This window comes from Somniosus microcephalus, chromosome 6, assembly GCF_052327205.1.
Source record: "Somniosus microcephalus isolate GS21.2 chromosome 6, FLI_Smic_1.0, whole genome shotgun sequence".
Classification (NCBI taxonomy): domain Eukaryota; kingdom Metazoa; phylum Chordata; class Chondrichthyes; order Squaliformes; family Somniosidae; genus Somniosus; species Somniosus microcephalus.
The window spans coordinates 216,631,656-216,655,688 of record NC_140992.1 but is presented as its reverse complement, the minus strand read 5'-3'; the positions used below and the strand labels follow the sequence as shown (position 1 = coordinate 216,655,688).

Genomic DNA, 24,033 nt, shown 5'->3' with positions numbered 1-24,033 from the left:
GTGGTGCCGCGGGTGTCGGCTGGGTGTCCCCGGTGGCCTCCTGGGTCTCTGCCGGGGGTGCCGCCAGGGTTGTTGAAGGGGTAGTTGGTGGGGGTACCGTTGGTCGATGTTCTTCCGGGGGTGATGAAAGAGTAGTGGGTGGGTAAGAGTTGCTGTGGTCGTTGTTGCTGCTGTTGTCGTGGTTGTTGTCGTTACCGGCTGGGGCGACGTCTTTTATGGACACGGTGTCCTCCCTTCCATCGGCGTGCCGGACATACGCGTATTGGGGGTTGGCGTGGAGTAGGTGCACTGACTCCACGAGAGGGTCCGTCTTGTGGCCCCTCACATGCCTTCGCACGAATACCGGACCTGGGGTGGAGAGCCATGACGGCATGGATACGCCTGAGGTGGATTTCCGGGGAAAGACAAACATTCGCTCGTGAGGCGTGGCATTAGTGGCAGTACACAATAGCGACCGTATCGAATGGAGCACATCTGGGAGGACTTCCTGCCAGCGGGAGATAGGGAGGCCTTTGGTCCTTAGAGCTAGAGTGACTGCTTTCCATACTGTCCCGTTCTCTCGCTCCACTTGACCGTTACCCCGGGGGTTGTAGCTGGTGGTACGGCTCGTGGCGATCCCCCTGGACAGCATGTACTGGCGTAGCTCTTCACTCATGAAGGACGCCCCCCTATCCGTATGGATGTAGCTCGGCATACCGAACAGGCAGAACAGGCTGTTGAGGCATTTAATGACCGTGGCGCTGGTCATGTCTGGGCAGGGGAAGGCGAATGGGAAACGAGAGTATTCGTCCACAATGTTCAGGAAGTAAACATTGCGGTCGACAGACGGGAGGGGGCCCTTGAAATCTAAGCTGAGCCGCTCAAAGGGCCGTGTAGCTTTGATTAAGTGGGCTCTATCTGGGCGGTAGAACCGAGGCTTGCACTCAGCGCAAGTGCGACAGTTCCTGGTCAGGGACCGAACTTCCTCAATCGAGTAGGGTAAGTTGCGGGACTTTATGAAGTGGAACAGCCGCGTGACCCCTGAGTGGCAGAGGTCATTGTGGAGGGTCTGTAGCCGATCCCCGGTGGCGCTGGCACACATCCCTCGTGAGAGGGCGTCAGGGGATTCGTTAAGGGCCCCTGGCCGGTAAATGATGTCATAATCGAAGGTGGAGAGCTCGATCCGCCACCTAAGAATCTTATCATTTTTAATCTTCCCCCTCTGTTTATTATTGAACATAAACGCTACCGACCGCTGGTCGGTAAGTAGGGTGAAGCGTTTGCCGGCTAGGTAGTGGCGCCAGTGGCGCACTGCCTCCACGATGGCTTGGGCCTCCTTTTCTACGGAGGAGTGTCTGATCTCGGGCCCTTGGAGGGTCCTCGAGAAGAAAGCTACGGGCCGCCCCGCCTGGTTGAGGGTGGCCGCCAAGGCAAAGTCAGACGCATCACTTTCCACTTGAAAGGGAGTGTTCTCGTCCACTGCCTGTAGCGTGGCCCGCTCAATATCCTGCTTAATGCTTTTGAAGGCGGCATGGGCCTCAGCAGAGAGCGGAAAAGAGGATGCTTTCAAGAGGGGGCGGGCTTTGTCGGAGTAGTTGGGGACCCATTGGGAATAATAAGAAAATAACCCCAGGCGCCTTTTCAGGGCTTTGGGAGTGTTGGGCAGGGGCAGCTCCCGTAGGGGGCGCAATCGGTCGGGGTCTGGTCCGATTTACCCATTCTCCACCACGCTGCCGAGTATGCAGAGGCGCGTGGTGTTGTAAACGCACTTGTCCTCGTTGTAGGTGAGGTTGAGTTTTTGTGCGGTTTTCAGGAACCTCTCGAGGTTCGAGTCGTGATCCTGCTGGTTGTGACCGCAGATGGTGACGTTGTCGAGGTAGGGGAAGGTTGCCTGCAAGTGGTGGTCATCGACCATGCGGTCCATCTCCCTCTGGAATACCGAGACCCCATTCGTCACCCCAAAGGGGACTCTGAGGAATTGGTAGAGGCGTCCGTTCGCCTTGAAGGTGGTGTACGGGCGGTCCTCTGGTCTGATAGGGAGCTGGTGGTACGCTGACTTGAGGTCGATGGTGGAGAACACCCGGTATTGGGCGATTTGGTTCACCATTTCTGATATGCGGGGTAGCGGGTAGGCGTCTAGTTGGGTGTACCTGTTGATCGTTTGGCTATAGTCGATCACCATCCGTTTCTTCTCGCTACCCCTTACCACCACCACTTGGGCGCGCCACGGGCTATTGCTGCGTTCAATAATGCGCTCTTTCAGGAGCCTGTCTACCTCGGTCGCGATAAACCGCCTGTCCTCCCAGCTGTACCTCCTGCTTTTGGTCGCTATTGGCCGGCAGTTAGGGGTAAGGTTCGCGAATAGCGAAGGCGGCTTTACCTTCAGGGTAGCCAGACCGCACACTGTGAGGGGCGGCTGGGACCCACCGTAATTGAGCGTGATGCTTTGGTGGTAGCACTGGAAATCCAGGCCCAAGATCACGCTCGCACATAGATTCTTCATGATTAATACTTTAAAATTATCGTATACAGTTCCGTTAACGGACAATTGTACCGTGCAGTAACCCATAATGGTCGATGTCTGGGTTTTATCAGCCATAGAGATGGTACCCCGAGTAGGGACCACCTTTAGGGAGAGTTGTTGTACCAGTTCAGGGTGGATAAAACTCTCCGTGCTTCCACTGTCAATTAAACATTTAACCCTGCACCCGTTTACCTCGATATCCACCATTGATTTGGATAGCGGGTGCGGCCTGGTCTGGTCCACTGTGACCGATGCCACTGTAGGGCCCTGATCGAGACAAGACGGCGTCCACGCTGTCTGCTCACAAGATGGCGGACCCCATGAGGTCGGGCAAGATGGCGTCCAAGATGGCCGCTCCCACGGCGCACACGGTGGGTTTTCCGGCGGGGTTCCCTCTGCACACCTTCCCGAAGTGCCCCTTCTTACCGCACTTAAAGCATGTGGTGCCTTTCGCCGGGCACAGGTTTCTGGTGTGCTTCGGCTGCCCGCAGAAGTAGCAGTTGGGTCCCCGACGCGTCGCGGCTGTCGTAGGGCTTCTGGGGGGAGAGCGGGGCCCCGACGGTGTCGGGCTGCCGGGCGGGGAAGATGCCTTCCAAGATGGCAGCGCCCTTGGTGCACACGTGGCGGCGTGGACGGCGCGGGCTGAAGAGTAGGCGTCCGAGTTTCTCTGGGCCACATCCAGGGATCGTGCTGTGTCCGCAGCCTGTTTCAGGTCCAATCCCGTTTTTTCCAGCAGTCTCTGCCGGATGTAAGTGGAGCTGAGGCCTGTGGTAAAGGCATCGCGAACAAGCTCGTCAGTGTACACTGCGGCTTTTACATCTTGGCACTTGCAGTCTTTGCCAAGCGTTTTCAGGGTGCCTAGGAACTCCTCCACCGATTCCCTTGTTCGCTGTGCGCGAGTAGCGAGCAGATGCCTAGCATACACCTCATTCGTAGGCTGCTGGTAATGCGTCTTTAAGATGTCGCAGGCGGCCGGGTACGTGTCGGCGTCTTGGATGAGGGGGTAAACCCGGTGGCTTACCCAATTCCGCAGAATTCCGAGTTTCATACTCGCAGCGTCCATAGCGTCTTTGACGGCTGCGGAATTGTCCAGGAAGAATTCCATACACATAAACCAGTGTCCGAAGCGTGCCGATGCGTCCGAAGCATGCTGGTCCAAATCCAAACGTTCGGGTTTCAAGAGTTGATCCATTGTGTTGAAAATTAAGTCAATAAAATTGATGTGCCTCAATAAATCCGAGACTCGATGTTAGCGAAACAAAACAAGGCTTTTATTGACTTAGAAGGTAACACACAGAGAATGTATCTTCCATCCAGAGGTCTGCCGTACTGGATGTGCTGCAGGCTGGGCCAGCTTACATCGGAGCCAGGTATGGGCGGAGCCCTACACACAGTACAATACAATGGAAATGAATCTGAAACCAACCACAGTCACAGGCAGAGAAATACTGATGAGTGATGAATGGAATATTTCATCACAGACAGAAGGCTGGAAACTATAGACCGGTTAGCCTAACATCTGTGGTAGGTAAAATTTTGGAGTCCATTATTAAGGAGACAGTAACAGGACATTTGGATAATCATAATTTAATTGGACAAAGTCAGCATGGTTTTATGAAGGGGAAGTCATATTTGACAAATTTGCTGGAGTTCTTTGAGGAAGTAACATATAGGGTGGATAAAGGGGAACCAGTGGACGTAGTGTATTTAGACTTCCAAAAGGCATTTGACAAGGTGCCACACAAAAGATTATTGCTTAAGAAAAAAATCACAGGATTGGGGGTAATATTCTGGCATGGATAGAGGATTGGCTATCTAACAGAAGGCAGAGAGTTGGGATAAATGGTTCATTCTCAGACTGGCAATCAGTAACTAGTGGTGTTCCGCAGGGGTCAGTGCTGGGTCCCCAACTCTTTACAATCTATATTAACGACTTGGAGGAGGGGACCGAGTATAACATATCAAAGTTTGCAGATGATACTAAGATGGGAGGGAAAGTAGTGAGTGAGGAGGACATAAAAAACCTGCAAGGGGACATAGACAGGCTAAGTAAGTGGGCAGAGATTTGGCAGATGGAATACAATACTGGAAAGTGTGAGGTTATGCACTTTGGCAGGAAAAATCATAGAGCAAGTTATTATCTTAATGGCAAGAAACTGGGAAGTACTGTAGTACAAAGGGATCTGGGGGTCCTGGTGCACGGAACTCAAAAGGTTAGTATGCAGGTGCAGCAAGTGATTAAGAAGGCCAATGGAATGTTGGCTTTCATTGCTAGGGGGATAGAATATAAAAATAGGGAGGTGTTGCTTCAGTTGTACAAGGTATTGGTGAGACCGCACCTGGAATACTGCATACAGTTTTGGTGTCCATACTTAAGAAAGGACATACTTGCTCTCGAGTCAGTACAAAGAAGGTTCACTCGGTTAATCCCGGGGATGAGGGGATGGACATATGAGGAGAGGTTGAGTAGATTGGGACTCTACTCATTGGCATCCAGAAGAATGAGAGGCGATCTTATTGAAACATATAAGATTGTGAAGGGGTTGGATCGGGTGGATGCGGGGAGGATGTTCCCGATGATGGGTGAAACTAGAACTAGGGGGCATAGTCTTAGAATAAGGGGCTGCTCTTTCAAAACTGAGATGAGGAGGAACTACTTCACTCAGAGGGTGGTAGGTCCATGGAATATGCTGCCCCAAAAAGCTGTAGAAGCTACATCATTACATAAATTTAAAACAGAAGTAGACAGTTTCCTAGAAGTAAAGGGAATTAAGGGTTACGGGGAGCGGGCAGGAATTTGGACATGAGTCTAGGTTCGGATCGGTCATGGCCCTGTGGGTAGCGGAGCGGGCCCAGGGGCCGTGTAGCCTGATCCTGCTCCTATTTCGTGTGTCTAATTCTGTTAGATTCAGGAGATGGTTCTGTGATAGTAGATTGGCGGTTAGGATCAGATCAGCCATGATCTTATTGAATGGCGGAGCAGGCTCGAGGGGCCGATTGGCCTACTCCTGCTCCTATTTCTTATGTTCTTATATTTCTTATGACAGAGATGAGGAGGAATTTCTTCACCCAGAGAGTGATGAACCTGTGGAATTCTTTACCACAGAAGGCAGTAGAGGCCAATTCATTAAATATATTCAAGAAGGAGTTGGATATATTTCTTAAGGCTAAAGGGATCAAGGGATATGGAGAGAAGGCAGGGACAGGGTACTGAATTTGGATGATCAGCCATGATCTCATTGAATGGCGGAGAAGGCTCGAGGGGCCGAATGGCCTACTCCTGCTCCTATCTTCTATGTTTCTATCCATTGCATTCCCTTCATCGATCCACCCTATTACTTCATCAAAAATTCAATTAGATTAGTCAAACACGATCTGCCTTTTACAAATCTATGTTAACTCTCCTTAATTAACTTAAACCTCTCCAAGTGCCCGTTAATAATCGAGGAAAAAATTGTTTCTAAAACTTTACCCACCACTGATGTTAAACTGACTGGCCTGTAGTTACTAGGATTATCCTTACACCCTTTCTGGAACAATGGTGTCACATTTGCCACTTTCTAATCCTCAGGCACATCCCCTGCATCTAGGGAAGATTGGAAAATAATGGCAAGCCCTTCTGCTATCTCCTCCCCCAATTCCTTTAATAATCTGGGATGCAAGCCATCTGGACCGGGCGACTTATCCACTCTAAGCTTACCCAGCCTTTCTCGTACATCCTGTCTATCAATTTTCACCCCTTCAATTGCTTCTACCTTTTTCCACTGCTACCGATATTTTGTCAGCATCCACCTCCTTAGTAAACACCGATACAAAGTACTGATTGAGTATTTTAGCCTTGCCCTGCGCCTCTAAGCGTACAACACCTTCTTTGTCGCTAATAGGCCCCACCCCGCCTCTTACTACCCACTTACTGTTTACATATGGGTAGAAGATTTGTTGGTTCCCTTTTATGTTAACTGCCATTCTGCTCTCATATTCTCTTTGTTAATCTTATTTTCATCTTCACATCCACTCTCAACTTATTGTATTTGGTCTGGTTCTCCCTTGAAGAATTCACCTGACACGCATCATACACGCTCTTTTTTTCCATCATCTTCTCTATCTCCCTCGTCATCCAAGGAGCCCTTGCTTTGGTTCCCTTACCCTTCCCTCTTGTTGGAATGTACCTAGCCTGTACTTGGAACATCTCCTCCTTAAAGATCATCCATTGTTCCGTTACAGTTTTTCCTGTCAGTCTTTGGTTCCATTTTACCCTGGCTAGATCCCTACGCATCCCATTGAAGTTAGCTCTGTTCCAGTTTAAAAGTTCCACTCTAGATTGTTCCTTGCAGCTCTCCACTGCTAATCTAAATCTTATGATACGATGATCACTCGTACCCAAGTGTTCTCCCACAGACACTTGGCTGACCTGGCCCACCTCACTCCCCAGCACCAGATCCAGCAATGCCTCCTTCCTAGTTGTGCGAACAACATACTGGTCAAGGAAATTCTCCTGAACACATTTCAGAAATTCCTCCCCCTCCTTTCCCTTTACCCTAGCATTACCCCAATCGATATTTGGGTAATTAAAGTCCCCCAATATCTCAACTCTATGGGGGGAAAATTCTGCTGCTTAGCCTCTGTGGGGCGCTAGGAACTTAGTGCCCAAGCGCAGCGATTTTAGCGCCACTCGCAAAATTGACCAGACGTTTTGCGGCGGCGCTAAACACTACCACCACGATCTCCTGCGCCCGCAGATCATGACGTCAGTTGAGCGTGCAATGCCCCGTTAGCATCCTGGACCGGATATTGAGTCGCACCCCCTGCCTTTCTGCCTGCCGCTAGCAACGACAGGTAGAGGGGAACGTTTTGTAGTCGGGAAGGGGCTGGGGAGCACTATTTAAAGGCGGCCGCTTCCTGCCTTTTCTTGTTGGTGAAATTTTTGCACCACGCATGCTGAGAGGGAGAGAGTTGTCTGGAGAGATGCAACACTTTGTGAAGGAGTTTTGGGTCCTCAGCAGCACTTTGCAGGTTCATTTTTATTTCACCTTCATTCCAACGATTCAGAAGATACAATGGGGGCCTTGCACTGTCTTGGGGCATCGTCCTGCACCTGCAGGTAGCAGAGGTGCAGAGAAAGAATGGAAAACATGACCAGAGGGAGGAGGGCCAACAGGGCTCTGCACAGGAGACCTTACCCTCCGAGGGTATTCAGGGAGCAGTTCTCGTACCTTCATTTGTCTTAGGAGCAGTGTTTGCGGAGGCTGCGCTTCAGCAAGGAGGTGGTCACGGAGCTCTGCCACCTGCTGCAACCAGATCTGCAGCCTCAACTCAGGACCAGGACGTCTGTCAGCGGCAGTGAAGGTGACAGTGGCTCTGAATTTTTATGCCACCAGCTCCTTTCAAGCTTCTACTGGGGACATCGCCAATATCTCCCAGTTCGCTGTCCATTGTTGTATCCAGGAGGTGACAAATGCCCTGTATAAAAGGAGACGCCAGTACATTTTTTTTCCCATGACCCGGGCCAAGCAGCACAAACGCGCATGTGGCTTTGCTAGGATAGTGGGCTTCCCCATGGTGCAGGGCGCCATTGATTGCACGCATGTGGCATTGCGGGCACCTCATGAAAATGCAGAGGTATTGCAAAACCGCAATGGCTGTCAGTCCTTAAATATGCAGTTGGTCTGTGACCACACACAGTTCATACTCGCCGTCAATGCCCGCTATCCTGGCAGCAGGCACAATGCTTTCATCCTGCGCCAGACTGGTGTACCAGATGTTTTCCAGGCACCGCATCACCCAAGTGGATGGCTCCTCGGGGACAAGGGTTATGCACTCTGCACCTGGCTGATGACACCGCTCCGTAACCCCAACACCCCTACCGAGCTGTGGTATAATGAGAGCCATAGCACCACCAGGAACATAATTGAGCAGACAATTGGCGTGCTGAAGCAAAAGTTCCGTTGTCTGGATCACTCAGGAGGAGCCCTGCAGTACTCTCCTGAGTGAGTCTCCCTGTTCATAGTTGTGTGCTGCAAGCTTCACTCTCGCAATCCTGAGGACCCAGCCAATGCCACCAGGGATTGGTGCACCACCTGAGGAGGAGGAGGAGGAAGAGGGAGTGGAGGAGGATGAGGAGGAGGATCAGCAGCAGCACCAACGTGGGAGGGAGGTGCACAATGTAGCCAGTGCAAGGGCCGTCCATGAACGGCTGATAAGAGGCCACTTCTAGGCCCCTACTCAGAAGATAGCTTCTGGCATGAAGAACAACATCATGGAAAGCAACCCACACCCACTATTGCCGACCAAAGCTGGAATGATTTAAACGACCAAAAATGTAAATTTTGAATTTAAAAAACTTATTTATTTTACAAACTCTGTGTGTTATTTATTCAGGACAAACAATTAGAAACCAACACAATAAAAAAATAAAAAAACAAAAAAATAAAATCATGAACTAACAGAACTCATTCTCACATGATGGAGATAAACAGCAAAACAGTAAACAAATGTAATCACACGAACCTCGACCTTTACCACAAATATTCCCACCATTTATTTAGACCTCCTAGTGTTGTCCCTTCGAGGATGATCTCCATCCCCTGCGCACTTCCCCCCCTTCCCACCCTACTGCTCCTCCGTAATGCGGCCCCAGTGGCTGCAGCAAGGTTGGTGGAAGGCTGCTGAATGTCAGATCCAGAGACTGCAGATGCCCTTGAAGGACGTCCTCGACTAGCTCTGGGCCTGGAGGGCTCGGCTGCAGACTGCACCAACTGTGCATGGGCGGCAGCAGTCTGGGCCGGCTGTGTTGCAGGCCGTGACAAGTGCAATGGGAAAGTGCCAGTAGTGGGAGCAGGAATGCTGTCATCCTGAGAGAGGACGGCACCTTCCTGCTCGACCGACACACTGGCACTCCCACGGGGCAGTACCTCAGCATCCGGAGCAATCTGCTCGAGCACAGATTGCTGGTCTGCTGCAGTACTGTGAGATCCCCGAGGGACTGTGGGCGACCCAGCGAGGATGGCAGCAGTCAGTGCTTGCGTGACATCAATCTGAGACTGCATGAGAGCAGTCTGAGACTGGATGGCACCAGCCAATGACTGAATTGCAGAACTAAGCCGTTGCGTTGCACAGCCTCTGCGGCAGCGGACTGCTCCACACTCCTAGCCAGTCCATCTATGCTTTCGGGCACCCTTGCCATTGCACCCATGAACTCAGTGTGCATGCTCAAGGCCGCGATGGCGTGCTCCTCCTCTGCGTCCTGTGCAGCAGGACTCACTAGCCTACTCACCCTCCGGGGAGCTAGCCCCCCAAGCTTCCCTACCCCCATGGTGTTGCTGCAGACCGCTGGGTCCAGGAGCTTCGCCCTCATCAGACCATACCCCGTTGCTCCCCTCCAGGGAAGGCGTGGTCCCAGTGTCGGAATGGGTTCCCTCGGGAGATGCAGGCGGTGAGGCTCCGGCTTCCTCTTCCTCCTCGTCTGGGGTGTCGCTACCAATGGCAGGTTGAGGGACAGGCTGGTCAGCTGGTGATTCACTATCTGAAAGCAGGGAGGTACAAGAGTGGCTTTAGTGTGAGGACAGGGGGCAGTAAGGGAGCAAGGACTGGAGACAGTTAGTAAATTGGATTGAAAGTGTTAAATCCGTATGTTAATGGAGACACGGAATGCAGGAGTTAATTTAACAAGTGTTTACTGAACAAAGTCTGGAGGTGAACTAACAACCCAAGATGCTACACAGGCTTATATACCCGAGTGGTCACTACTGGTACTACAGTATACAGGGGCTTCAAAAACATAGTTCCTCTTAAAGGTACATACACTACAATTCCTCCCCTTTTAGATAAATAGTACATGACATTTTAAGTAATCATTAAATAACATTTTTACAAGAACAATAATATACACATTTGCTGAAGTTAATCAATTACAAATTCAGTCTCTCTGGAGGCTTCCTGACTCGGTCCGGATAACGCCTCTGGTGGTATAGTAGGTTCTTTTGCCAAGGTCAATTCGTCTTCAATGCCAGTGTCGGGTTCATCTGGTTCCAGTATCACCGGATCGGAGGTAGATACTATGGGTATCTCTGCTTCATCACTAGGCGTATAGAGTTGTGGTGTAGGTTGTCCTTTTTCGGATGACTCTATGATCTGGTCAGCATGGCGCCTTATTATGCTTTCTCCAATGTCCACGGTATACATCAGCGGTCCTAGTCGTGTGCAAATAGTTCCAGGCTGCCATTTCTCGGTACGGAGTCCCGGGCCAAAACTGGTTGACATATCTGGAAGGTTCTAGTTGGCCTTTCATTCATGCTTTGAAATTGTTAGTTCTCTACGTCCCTTCTGACGTTTGGCTTGACCAAATCCAGCCGGCATCTTAGGCTTCTATTGAAAAACATCATGGCGGGGGTTTGGTTTGTAACCACGTGTTGCATTCCTGTACGCAAACAAGAAGTTATCTACCTTATGTTGTAGATTTATGTCTTCATTACCCATGGCCTTTATGGCCTTCTTGAAGGTCTGGACAAACCTTTCAGCCAATCCATTGGTGGCGGGATGGTATGGGGCAGACGTGTAGTGCTTAACCCCATTGTTTTTTTGTTTTTTTTAAGAACTTCCTGAATTCTTCGGATACAAATTGCGGTCCATTATCAGAACAGATCTGTTCAGGCAGCCCATTCCTGGCGAATATGGTCCTTAATACTGTGATGGTTTTTTCCGTGGTGGTGGAGGACATCTTTATTACCTCCAGCCACTTGGAGTGTGCATCCACCGCGATTAAGAACATTGAGTCCATAAATGGACCAGCAAAGTCGATATGTACCCTTTGCCATGGAGATGAGGGCCACTCCCATGGATGTAGAGGGGCTTGTGGTGGGGCGTTTTGGACCTTCTGGCATCCTAGACAGCTCTTGGTCATTTCTTCGATGTCTCCATCGATACCTGGCCACCACACAAACGCTCTGGCTAAGTTCTTCATTTTCACTCCACCCAGATGCCCCTCATGAAGCTCCTTTAGCACTCTATCCTTGAGTTTGGGTGGAATCACCACTCTGGATCCACACATCAAGGTTCCTCGGCCACAATATGATATTTGTTTCTGGAAAAATTGGCACTTGGGGCGATTTGCTCGTAGGCCCCGTTCTCTCAGCCTCGTGAGCACCTGCTCCAAGTTGGCAAGGTGCTCGTTGTCGTTTTCTCCTGTTACAAGGATGTCGTCTAGGTAGCATTGAGTCCCCGGAATCCCTTGCAGGACTTGCTCCATAGCTCTTTGCCAGATAGCCGGAGCTGATGCCACTCCGAAAACCAGTCGATTGTACTGGTACAGGCCTTTGTGTGTGTTTATCGTGAGATACTTTTTAGAGGCCTCCTCAACCTCCATCTGTAGATATGCCTGTGCTAAGTCAGTTTTGGTGAAACGTTTCCCTCTGGATAGTGAGGCGAAAATATCTTCTATCCTCGGAAGAGGATACTGTACCGTGTGAAGAACCGGGTTTACAGTCACCTTGAAGTCCCCACAGATGCGAACTTTTCTCTGTTCTTCAGATTTATCATTATTCAACGTTTTCTTCATGACCGGGACGATGGGTGTTGCCCACTCGCTCCAATCTACCTTGGATAACACGCCTGCTTTTTCCAAATTCTCCAGCTCTGCCTCGACGGCTGGACGAATTGCGTATGGCACCGGCCTTGCCTTAAAAAACTTGGGAATTGCCGCATCTTCCACTTTTATTGAGGCGGTGGTGCCTTTCAGGGTTCCTAGTTCCTGTTGAAACACTTCTTTGGCATTAGCCAAGATTTCTTTTAATCGTCCAGGTATGACATCATCATCGTTTTTTTTCTAACTGGTCACCGTCAGTGCCTGAATGGAGTGCCAGTCTAAACGTATCTTTCTGATCCATTCACATCCCAACAACGGTGGACCACTGAAATAAAGAATAGATTTGCCTTCCAAAGTTAGGCTTTATTAACTTTAAAATCGGCAGCATATCTTTCTACATCCAGTCCCAACTAAAGCTAGAAAAGGACTGAATTTAAGGTAGCCACAACACATCATGTGATCATCAACTACCAATGAGATTACAACACATATCCCAAGGCAGTTAACAAACAACGAATCACAATACTTTTACTAATCAAGGAATAATCACCACAACCACCATCTTGCAGAACGTATAAATACAACTTCTGTATTTCCTTGCCGTTGTATACAACAGGCACCCTTATTTTCCCTCTGGGGTATACTTTCTGCCCCGTATATGTCTTCAAGACAATGGATGTGTCTTTCAAAGGTATATGCAGAAATAGCCGCTCGTAATCCCGTCGACTTATGACGGTCAGAGCTGATCCTGTATCTAGCTCCATTTTGACTGGGGACCCCGCTATCGTGAGGGTAACCCAAATGGTCTGATAATCTTCTTTGGCAATTACATTATGTAATTTGAGACAGCTTAGTCTCTTGTTTCCGGAGTCGCTATCGCTCTTCTGGTCTTCGGAGCTACTGTCCGTCATCATTTGTACCTTTCTGTAATTTTCCTTATTGACCTTTTTACTGTCAGCGGATTTCTTTCCAGATCTGCATACACGTGCAATGTGTCCCATCTTTCCGCATTGCCTGCATGCTTTGTCCTTGAACCAGCAGTCCTTCTGGTCATGGGTGGATCTGCCGCAGCGATAACATCTCTCGAAACCCCGTGTCATTTCATGGGTGCCGAAGTCCTGTGGCTTTTGCTGTATCTCTGCAGCTCCTCTTGCTGCTGCTTCGTATGATACAGCCACACTGAAAGCCTTGTCCAGTGTTAAATCTTTCTCAGAAAGTAGTCTTTTCTGTGTTCCTTCGCTTAGGAGACCGCAGACGAATTTGTCTCGTAGAGAATCTGCCAGTCCTGCCCCGAATTGGCAGTGCTTTGACAGCTTTCGTAATTCGGTGAGGTAATCAGCGTTACTTTCATTCTTGTGCTGATTCCTCCTGAAGAATTTGAATCGTTCCGCTATCAGCAGCGGTGTTGGGTTTAAGTGCTCCTGTAAGGTATCAACAATCTCATTCAAATTCTTGTCCATCGGTTTGGCTGGAGTGATCAAGTTTCGTAACAGCCCGTATGCCCTTGCGCCCATCAGATTTAGAAGTACCGATGCCTTTTTATCATCCGTTACTTCATTCGCCTTGCAATATACCTCCACTCTCTCCACATATGTGGTACAATCTTCTATATCACTATCGAAAGCAGTAATATTGCCAGTCTTCGGCATCTTGAAAATCTAAAATGGCGCTTCCCGCGCTTTTCCTCCGTCCCCGATGGATCAAAATGGCGCCTCCCGCGCTTTTCTTTCTTCCCCGCCGAGTTAAGATGGCGCCTCCCGCGCTTTCCCGCCGCTGCTGCCAACACTGTTCTCCGCGGTTCCCGTTGCGACCTGCAGCTTTTCGCGGTATTTCTATTTTTTTAATATATCGCTTCAATAGTTTCTCCGTTACTTGGAGAACCATTCCCGTCGTGGAGCGGACCCTCTGGGACTTTCCCCTCCCTCTGCTCGGTCCGAACGCCGACCTGCTTTGCAGCACCGGCCGCGCCCCGAGTGCTCCACCCTCTCTCTCTCTTTGCTTCTGCTTCCCGACTCGCTGCCCGGCCCCGTTGCAGAGCCACCCGATCGAGCTCTAGTCCGCCGCAGCCCAGGAAGGATCAGTGCACGACCTGCCACCAGCCCATTTAGCTGGTGAAACCACTGTTTTTTTTTCTTGCTTCTGGCTTCGACCTTCGTCTGAGGAATCGATCCCCTTGAGGTGCTGCCAAATTGCAGGTAAGTTCGTTTCTAACTCGTCGCCACTGTTAGATCCGTGTGTTAATGGAGACACGGAATGCAGGAGTTGATTTAACAAGTGTTTACTGAACAAAGTCTGGAGGTGAACTAACAACACAAGACGCTACACAGGCTTATATACCCGAGTGGTCACTACTGGTACTACAGTATACGGGGGCTTCAAAAACATAGTTCCTCTTAAAGGTACATACACTACAGAAAGTGTAAAAGGCTGGTGTTGTGAGGGGCAAGTGGTATGAGAGAGGAGAGAAAGCTGATGAACATACCATTGCTGTCCCCAAGGGGGTCGACCTCTCCAGCGGCCATGGCACCTATGACCTGGCTGGCAGCGATCCTGTGCACTCTCGCATCCAAATCGCTGAGGGGGTGTAGGTCAGCCGGTCCTCCTCCCGTGCGTTGCTGCTCCTGTCTGCTAGGAGAGAGCTTGGCCTGCAAGAAAAAAGGACAGCATCTGTGTGAGTGTGCAGCCATGTGCTTGTCTGATGTGCCTCCCATAGTTGAATAGCCCTTAATGTATGCAAGGTGTAGAATGTGCGTGTGTGTTTTATGAGATGGCCATAGGTCTTGGATGAGTGTTGAGCATTTGGGGTTTTTAAATCCTCTGGGCACAGAGTGAAGTTGAGAATGGAGGGGTGTAGAGGTATTGAAAAGCAGCCACTCACCCTGACCACCTGAGTGAAGTCGTTGAATTTCTTCCGACATTGGGTGTGGGTCCTCAGCACCAGGCTCCTCTAGGAGACGTGCTGAGCCACCTCCCTCCAGACTCTTCGGTACTCCCGGGGCAATGGCCTCCTGCCACTCTGTGGGTAGTGCAGTGCCCGTCGCCGCTCGACATGGCCAACCAGAGCCACCAAGGCCTGTTCGCTAAAGCGCTGAGCTCTCTCCCTGGGCCTATCCATCACTCCTCTCAGCAGAATGGTGGTAGGTCTTTCCAGCACCAGAGTCAACGCTACAATGAGCAGGGTGTGGCTGACTAGCAAGATGGACCCTCCCCTTTAAGAAATGGCCAGCGCCAGTCTGTCTAGGTTCCATTGCTAAATGACATCACCTGAGTTTCAGTAGCGCTCCGAGGTAGCGCCTTGCTCCTCGATGCTAGCGCCTTGAGGTGTGTAGTGCTTGATTTAGCACTCAAATCACCTCATGGGGCAATAGAGGCGAATTTTGCAGTCGGAGGTGATAATTAGCGCTGGGTGCTAAACTTTGCGCCCGGCCGATATTAGCGCCCCAAAATGGGCGATACCGAATTTTTCCCCCTATAGCTCTTGCACATCTCTGCGATTTCCCTGCAGATTTGCTCCTCTACCTCCCTCTCACTATTTGGAGGTCTATAGAATACCCCCAATTGCGTGATCATATCCTTTTTGCTCCTCAACTCTAACCAAATGGATTCTGTCCTTGTTCCCTCAAGAACATCCTCCCTTTCCAACACTTCAATGTCTTCCTTAATCAGCACTGCCACCCCACCCTGCTTTTTTCCTTCGCTATCTTTTCTGAACACCTTGTACCCTTGAATATTAAGTGTCCAGTCCTCACCATTTTTAAGCCACGTTTCCATTATTGCCACACAGCTAATTGTGCTTGTAACTCACCAATTTTATTCTCCACACTTTGTGCATTTACACACATGCATTCTAATCCCATTTTTGAATTTTTTGTAGTCTTTCTTAGTCTGCTCCTATCTAATGTGGTATACTACTTCCGCCTCTACTTTCTTCTCTAGTACTCTCCAACACACTCACTCTTTTATACACCTTATTCCTCTTTTCCACTCCTATATGCTGGTGCCTATCCCTCTGCCAAGCTAGTTTAAACCCTCCCCAACAGCACTAGCAAGCCTCCCCACGAGAATATTGGCTCCCGGCTCTGTTGAGGTGTAACCCGTCCGGCTTGTACAGGTCCCACCTTCCCCAGAAACGGTCCCAATGCCTCAGGAATCTAAGGCCCTCCTGCACCATCTCTCCAGCCACGTTTTCATTGGTTCTATCGTCTTATTCTTGTACTCACTAGCACGTGGCACCTTTGAGGTCCTGCTTTTTAATCTCTCTCCTAGCTCCCTAAACTCTGCCTGCAGAACCTCATCCCCCTTGCTGCCTATGTCATTGATACCAATATGAACAACAAACTCTGGCTGTTCACCCTCTCCCCTCAGAGTGTCCTGCAGCTGCTCAGTGACATCCTTGACCCTGGCACCAGGGAGACAACATACCATCCTGGAGTCACGTCTGCAGCCGCAGAAACGCCTATCTGCTCCCCTAACTATCGAATCCCCTACCACTATTGCTCTTCCACTCTTTTTCCTCCCCACCTGTGCAGCTGCACCACCTGTGGTGCCGTGGACTTGTCTCTGGCTGCACTCCCCAGAGGAACCATCGCCCTCACCAGTACTCAGAACAGAATACTGGTTGGAGAGCGAGATGCACTCTGGGGACTCCTGCCTGGTCCTCCTCTTCTGTCTAGCAGTCACCCATTTCTTCTCTGCCTGCACACTCTTAAGCTGCGGGGTGACCACCTCCTAAAACATGCTATCCACGTAACTCTCAACCTCGTGGATGCACCGCAGTGACTCCAGTTGCCACTCAAGCTCCAAAACCCGGAGCTCGAGGTGCTGCAGCTGGCGACACTTCCTGCACATGTGGTCTTCCAGGCTACGCAAAGCATCCAGGACTTCCCACATGGCACAGGGTGTGCACTCCACAGGACCGAGCTGCCCTGCCATGCCTCTAGTTACAGGAAACTCTCGTTTAAATGGCACCTAAATATCTGGAATTCTCGATTAACTGGTAAAATTCATACTCCGAAAACAACACCTCAAGTCCGAGTCTCCCACGGTGGCCGAGTTTGTTAGTGAGGGTAGTTCTCCAAACTGCCACTACTCGGCTTCTTGGCGCTGTTGGAAGTCCGAACACCTCAATAACAGGAGTCTGACTCTTTGTTAAAAATAGCCTCGGTAGATAACCCTCTCCGTCATCCGGAATTTTTAATCAACCGGCACCATCTGGTCCCGTCGGTGCCGGATACCAAAGAGTTTCCTGTATTAGATTAATTAACTAAAGTATTTAGTATAACTCTCTGCCCTTAGTTAGCATAACAGTGAGAGCAAGTGTGAGGGGTGCATAGTAGGATGGCGAAGTGATTCTGTACATGGACAGAGAGGGATAGTTAAGGGTGCAAGGGATGTAAGGGTAAGTTGGGATGTGGAGGAGTAGGCTGACAATGCAGAGTGCTGGCGATGAGAAGAGATGGGAAGCAGATTGAAGGTAAGTGTGATGTTATACTCACTTTTGCTGAGCGTAGCAGAACATTGAACCTTTTCCTGCACTGAACCCAGGTGCATGAGTACAAAGACCTGGCGCTCACCTCAACAATTTGCAGTCAAGCTGCCTTGGTTTGCTGAGGAGGCTTCCTCCATCCACTGGAAGGGAAAAGAACCTCCTTGCGCACTCTTACTCCCTCCACAGGAGCGTGGAGGGAGTCATCATCAAAGCGGGGATCAGCCTTTGTTCTTGGAGCAGTCATCTCGCAAAGACCAGCACTCAGGAGCATCAGAAAGTAAATGAAACCCAAAGGCTACATGGGCCCCTTAAATGCAGCTGAGTCGAAGACGTCAGCAGAGGCGAGCAGCAGACCCGCACTCACTGATTGGGTCGGGTAACGCACACGGCGGGCTTAATAAACGCAATCTAATGAAAATCGTTATCTCAGTGCTGTTGGAACCAACAGCGGGACCGGAACCCGCCAAACACCGAACCCGACGCGAACCTGCCTCCGCTGGGAAAATCCAGCCATTTGTATCATCATGCATCTCACGAAATATACCTCAGTTAGAATTCGTAGCATTCCCCAAAGTTTAAAATGTAATTGGCCCATGTAACCATTATGCACCCAGCGCAAACCCTATTTTAGAACTAAATAGGTAGAGCTACTATTCCACCATAATGCAAAAGGTACGTGACGGATCATAATAAAATATTGTACCTTCATGCAAAGTTTGGGGGACATAGACTGTAATGCTTTTAATGTATGGGTATTAAACCCTGACACAGCTCTTTGAAAAAGAGAAAGAACCACAAATGGCACCTCTATACAGCCCCATTTGACAAAAATTGGAATTTCTGTCTTATTTTATACAGTTTGAAGTAACTAAGGTTAAAATGTGTTTCTTCATTCGGCTTCAAAATGCCTACAGAGAACATGGTCAGCATCCTAGGAGTTCTCCAGTGAGCAATTTACAATGATTCGTGTTAATTGTTAGACCTGACCCAAGATGCAAATTTCCATTCATAAGAGACTGAATCTGCTTATAAAACTAAAACCATAAAAACAGCGTTTGGGTTGAAAAAAAAGCCCACACTGTAGCACCCCCATACCCCAGAGAAAAGCTACAACCAGGCACCAGCCACATAAATACTGTGGCTACAAGAGCAGGTCAGAGGCTGGTATTCTGCAGCAAGTGATTCACCTCCTGACTCCCAAAAGCCTTTCCACCATCTACAAGGCACAAATAAAGAGTGTGATGGAATACTCTCCACTTGCCTGGATGGATGCAGCTCCAACACTCAAGAGGCTCGACACCATCCAGGACAAAACAACCCGCTTGATTGGCACCCCATTCACCACTTTAAACATTCATTCCCTCTACCACCGACGCACCGTGGCTGCTGTGTGTACCATCTACAAGATGCACTGCAGCAACTCATCAAGGCTTCTTCGTCAGCACCTCCCAAACCAGCGACCTCGACCACCTAGAAGCAGGTGCATGGGAACACCACCACCTCCAAGTTCCCCTCCAAGTCACACACCATCCTGGCTCGGAAATATATCACTGTTCCTTTATCATCACTGGGTCAAAATCCTGGAACTCCCTACCTAACAGGACTGTAGGAATACCTTCACCACACGGACTGCAGCAGTTAACCACCACCTTCTCATGGGCAACAAATGCTGGCTTTGCCAGGGACAGCCACATCCCCTGAATGAATTTTTAAAAAGGGAAAACCAGGGCTCTCATTGAATGGAAATATGGGGTGCAAAACCAATGTTAGAAATGCTTGGACTAGTTAAGAGAGAGTCCTTACAAAATGCCCCATATAAGAATATTTACAACATTATAGCAGTAAGTGGCATGCAGCACAATATTTTCATGGATCAAAGGTCTTATCATGGACTTGGAGGAAGGAGAGCTACAACAACGGAAAACTGGGCAGGGTGGAATAGTATGCTGCAGTCATCAGCCACTTTATGCAGGGATAAGTTATGCCAGGGTCTTGATGCTTAGCTCTTTCAGTGAACACTTTTATACATATTTGCCATCTATTATAAATTGCTATTTACTATCCCTGTTCAGTTTTTGGCTGCATATTGCAAATGATTTGCTTTTGGATAATTGACACTTCGCTTTCTGCACAATAAAATAATTGCAAGATGTATTAAAAGTGAATTATTTTGTCAAATTGTGTAGTGCTAGTAGTGTGCCGGATTAAGTTATTCATTCCCACATTTGCCCCTTGCATGTTTTGTACTTCTTTATGCTGGCTGTGGATGTGTCCTACTATTATGTGCTCCACTAGTGGTGGTTGGAGGCACACTCTAGTGTAGAGCTGCAACGATTCAGAAGCCCCACTATCCGATTCTGTGACTAATCCTGTCGCATCAGTGCTAGGAGTTTCTGATGCTGTTGTGGACTCAGTGCTACCAGAGACAAGGCTCGTCACTTCTATAGGCCTGTCTGATGATACAAAATATTCACTGACATGAATGCCAGTTGGCAGCACCTGTGCTACTCCATGCATGCCACTGCTGGAGGGCATCTCCTTATGCTGATCACCAATCTGTGTCACTATAGAACAGTAGGAATCATTGAGGTTCTGGAATCTCTGTCATGGTTGTTAATAAATATGCTCCAAATGAGTTGAAGCCAGGCATAACTTCATATTGGAGTATTGGTCCTAAAGCCTCTGTAGCAGCAGTGAGAATGTAACAGCCATGGGAGCATCCAGGAGAGATGCACCTACTGTATCTGCATAAATGGGGCATTTATTGCAAGTGCCACTGGTGTTGCCATGTGCGCAATAGCAGATTGCAGTGCAGACAACTGTGCTCCATAATATTCATAGAATCATAATTATACAGCACAGAAGGAGGCCATTCGGCCCATCGTGCCTGTGCCGGCTCTTTGGTACATGCTTCCAATTAATCCCACGCCCCTATTTCCATTCAAGTATTTATCCAATTCTCTTTTGTTACTCGTGTGGGAAAAGCAAGTGCATATCTGGGAGCTGAATTCCTTCATGGCAGTGTCATGTACAAGGAAGCAAATGACTCCTCAATATGGATTTTGTGCTCTACCAGTCTCTGTTGGAAAGCAGCACCATAAAACTGAGTAAGGCCACACAGAATGTTAAGATTTTGCCCTTAAATCAGCTGGCTCCTCATCAACCACCACTATTGCTACCATTTCCTCAGTTCTGTAGTTTCTCACCCTGATTAATACCTAAACCACCACAATATGTGCAGCTGTGTTGGTGCCTGCCTCAAGTGGAGGTGATGATAGTTGGTGCATAGTTATGCTGTGCTAATCGTGTACAGCTGATGAGTATGTAAGTGCTTTTATCCATTAGTGTACTACATGTCCATGTAACATATCAAGCAAATCATAGAATATTTATTATGGGACTTATCACTAGTATCTGCTCCTCTGATCGCCACAATCCCGATGCCTTTTAAACTCTTCCTTGTCAGAAAATGCAACATTGATTCTTCATATAATGTCAGCTCCTTCAGATCTGCAGTGTTATGTACTTTTATTATGTATGAGGTGTGAGTTTAAACCAAAGATCAGTGGTGATTGAGACATGATGATTTAGACCCTGGAAATGTCTTCTTGCAGTAGATGCTCTCTCCTGTCACAGGACATAGAACATAATTTACACAACCCTTCCATTTTCACTTCTCATATCTTACTTACAGCATTCTTGTTAATATTTCTCTTGGTTGATACAGCAGTTTTGCATATATCTTTTACAACTACTATTTTCCCTCATGCAAATATGTCCTGCACGCTACAGTAAAATTCATGCCTTACCTTTGTGAGCTTCTTTAAGTTGTGCACCTTCTTCTGGACCTCCAAGCCAGGTCCCCCGAGTTGTAGAGATAATATGTATTGCTGCACTTCATAACACCTTTGCATGCTGGGAATGGGTCTGGCCTCCGCACTATAGTGTTTACCAGGGGTATTTTTCTAATTTGCTAATGCAAATGATATATTTTTAATGAGAAAATTTCATTTGCAATGAGGATAGTTACTACTTTCATGGCCAGCAAAATTATGCTTCTCACACTCAGCAGCAAGGATGCTGCGTGCCATCATGATTTTGTTAGCATTTTGTTAAAATGGTTGAAAACATGCTCTTTTTCCTTTCTTGAAAAAAGGATGTCAGTACCATATATTTATTATGGATTAAATTCCGTACATTGGGCAGGTGTTTCATTGAAACCCACTATAGGGATCTTCACTGCCTATTGTGCATATAGGGGGTGTTACGATAAAAGTGTCAAACTTCTCTGTCACAAAATCGCTCCTGTCTATTTGACATATAATATAGCTGCTATATTAACGGGAGAGTACAGCATTCTTTGCTTGCTCAATCTCAGCATCAGGTTCCCACAAATTGCCCAAAAATGCTTACAGAACACTTTTCATTTGCTATTTTTCCTCCTCAGTAACTGAAATTTCTAATGAATAAAATTTAAAAATCCAAAAGTTACATATTTCACAATAATGATTTTTTTGTAAATGAAATTGTCTTTTGTAACTTCATTAAAGTTTTGATGTGAAGGCCATAAACTTTCCCAAAAGCCCAGGCTTGGATTTGAGAAGGTGAAAGGGAGGGAGAGGTGGAGAGTAGAAGGGAGGGAGGAAGGGTGGAAAGTAGGGAGGGTGGAAGTGTAGAAAGATAGAAGGGAGGGGGAGGATGGAAGGGAGGGGGAGGATGGAAGGGAGGAAGGGTGGCAAGGAGGAAGGGAGGGACGGAAGGTGACTGATAGTCAAGAATCATCCAATTGGGTAATGAAGAGTCTGTCGCTTTCTAAATGGTGTGGGAAGGCGGTGCTCTGCAAGGATGGACATGTCGGGCGACCAATAGCGGGAGCATGGAGCAGAGCGATTGGAGGTGGGAGGTAATGTGGGAGGTAAGCCTCCTAGAATACGTCTAACCAGAGAGGACAACCCGACTCACTACCCATTCTTGGGAGAAGCGAATATGAGTGGAGGCAGCGATGGTAGGTTAAGAGTAAGGAATGCGACAGCAGAGTAAGGGAGTAAGATTGTTTTTCCAGACTCTAGGGCCGGAATTTTCCCTTTAAAAAACGGGTGGGTTTGGAGCGTGGGGACAGTTAAAGTGTTAAAAATAGGATTCCCGACCTGATCCCGCCTCCAACCCGCCCACTTCCGGTTTTGCCAGAGGCAGGATGGGGGCGAGAGACCAACCCGCTCCCAGGGCGCGTTACCTCAATTTAAATATTGTAATAAGGCTGGAAGCCTCTTTTTCCCCAGTCCATTTTGAATCTATCTGCCTGTGGACAGGTTTCATACAATTCGTGAAACCCAGCTGTTAAACAGCAGTGGGGACTGCTGCATCCAGGAGATAAGTGGCTTTATACCTACCTCCTGGATCCAGGGATCCAGGGGCCCTACCTAACTGACACCCACTTGATCGGAGATCCCCTCACAAGGCAAACAATCGCATTCCCAGGCCTCCCCCACAACTATGAGGAGGAGGCCGGCCATGATCCTCCGGTGGCTGGCCCAAATCCTCTAGCCCCCTGCCAATCCTCCACCCCCATCCCCCGAGATCCCTGATCTCCCCCACCACCCCCGCGATCCCCACTTGCCTGCCGATCCCCGACCTCCCCAATCCCCGACCACTCCCAATCACCTGCCGATCCTGCAACCACCCCCCTCGCCACCGATCCTCTCTCCTCCTCCCGCCAATTGCTGACCCCCTTCCAATTCTCGATACCCCCCGACGATTGCCAACCACCCTCTCGCGATCCCTCTCCCGGACTGACCCCTCGCAACTGAGACCCACCTGCCTGCACCCAGACAGCCTCTCAGGCTGGATGGCTGCGGGCGGGAAACCGAGGCTTCACATTCAAGTTAGGCCATGCCGGTAAAGTCGGCAGGGCCTGCGGGAAACCTGACCTCCCGGGTTTCCCACCCGCCTCGGACACCCCGCCCCCAATCCGCCTCCCCGATGAAAAGTCCTGCCCATATCCTACTAGATGATCTTCGCTGACAGTGTTGATGGATAAAATTAACAAAAATAAATAAATTTGCATCTTTCTTCCTGTAGCATCTCCGATTCACTCCATAATAGGTGTCAACCTTGGATCAGTGGTAACACACTTGCCTCTTAGTCAGAAGGTGATGGGTTCAGGTCCCACTGCAGAGAGTTGAGTACATAAACTAGACTGACACTTCAGTGCTGTACTGAGGTGCTGTCATTCAAATGAGTCATTAAACCGAGGCCCTGTCTGCCATCTCAGGTGGACATCAAAGATCCCATGGCACTATTCAAAGAAGAGCAGGATGTCCTAGCCAATATTTATCCTTCAACCAACATCCCTAAAACAGATTATTTCGTCATTATCTCATTACTGTTTGTGGGACCTTGCTGTGTGCAAATTGGCTGCTGCATTTTCTACATTACAACATTGAGTATACTTCAAAAGTACTT

General features: G+C 48.8%; 1 protein-coding gene across 11 annotated transcripts in view; it reads right to left on the bottom strand.

The window, feature by feature from the left end:
- LOC147116456 (retrovirus-related Pol polyprotein from transposon 17.6) overlaps nucleotides 1-24,033 on the bottom strand; it is a 614,807-nt gene that overhangs the window by 564,778 nt on the left and 25,996 nt on the right. Inside the window, exons 3-4 of one of the 11 annotated variants that reach the window (XM_085991407.1) lie at nucleotides 14,566-14,728; nucleotides 9,868-10,025 (exon numbers count right to left, since the gene is read on the bottom strand). The exons of the other annotated variants lie outside the window; for them this stretch is intronic. The gene's annotated coding sequence lies outside the window, so the exon portion shown is untranslated. The remainder of the gene's footprint in view (nucleotides 1-9,867; nucleotides 10,026-14,565; nucleotides 14,729-24,033) is intronic. 11 annotated transcript variants of the gene reach the window in all.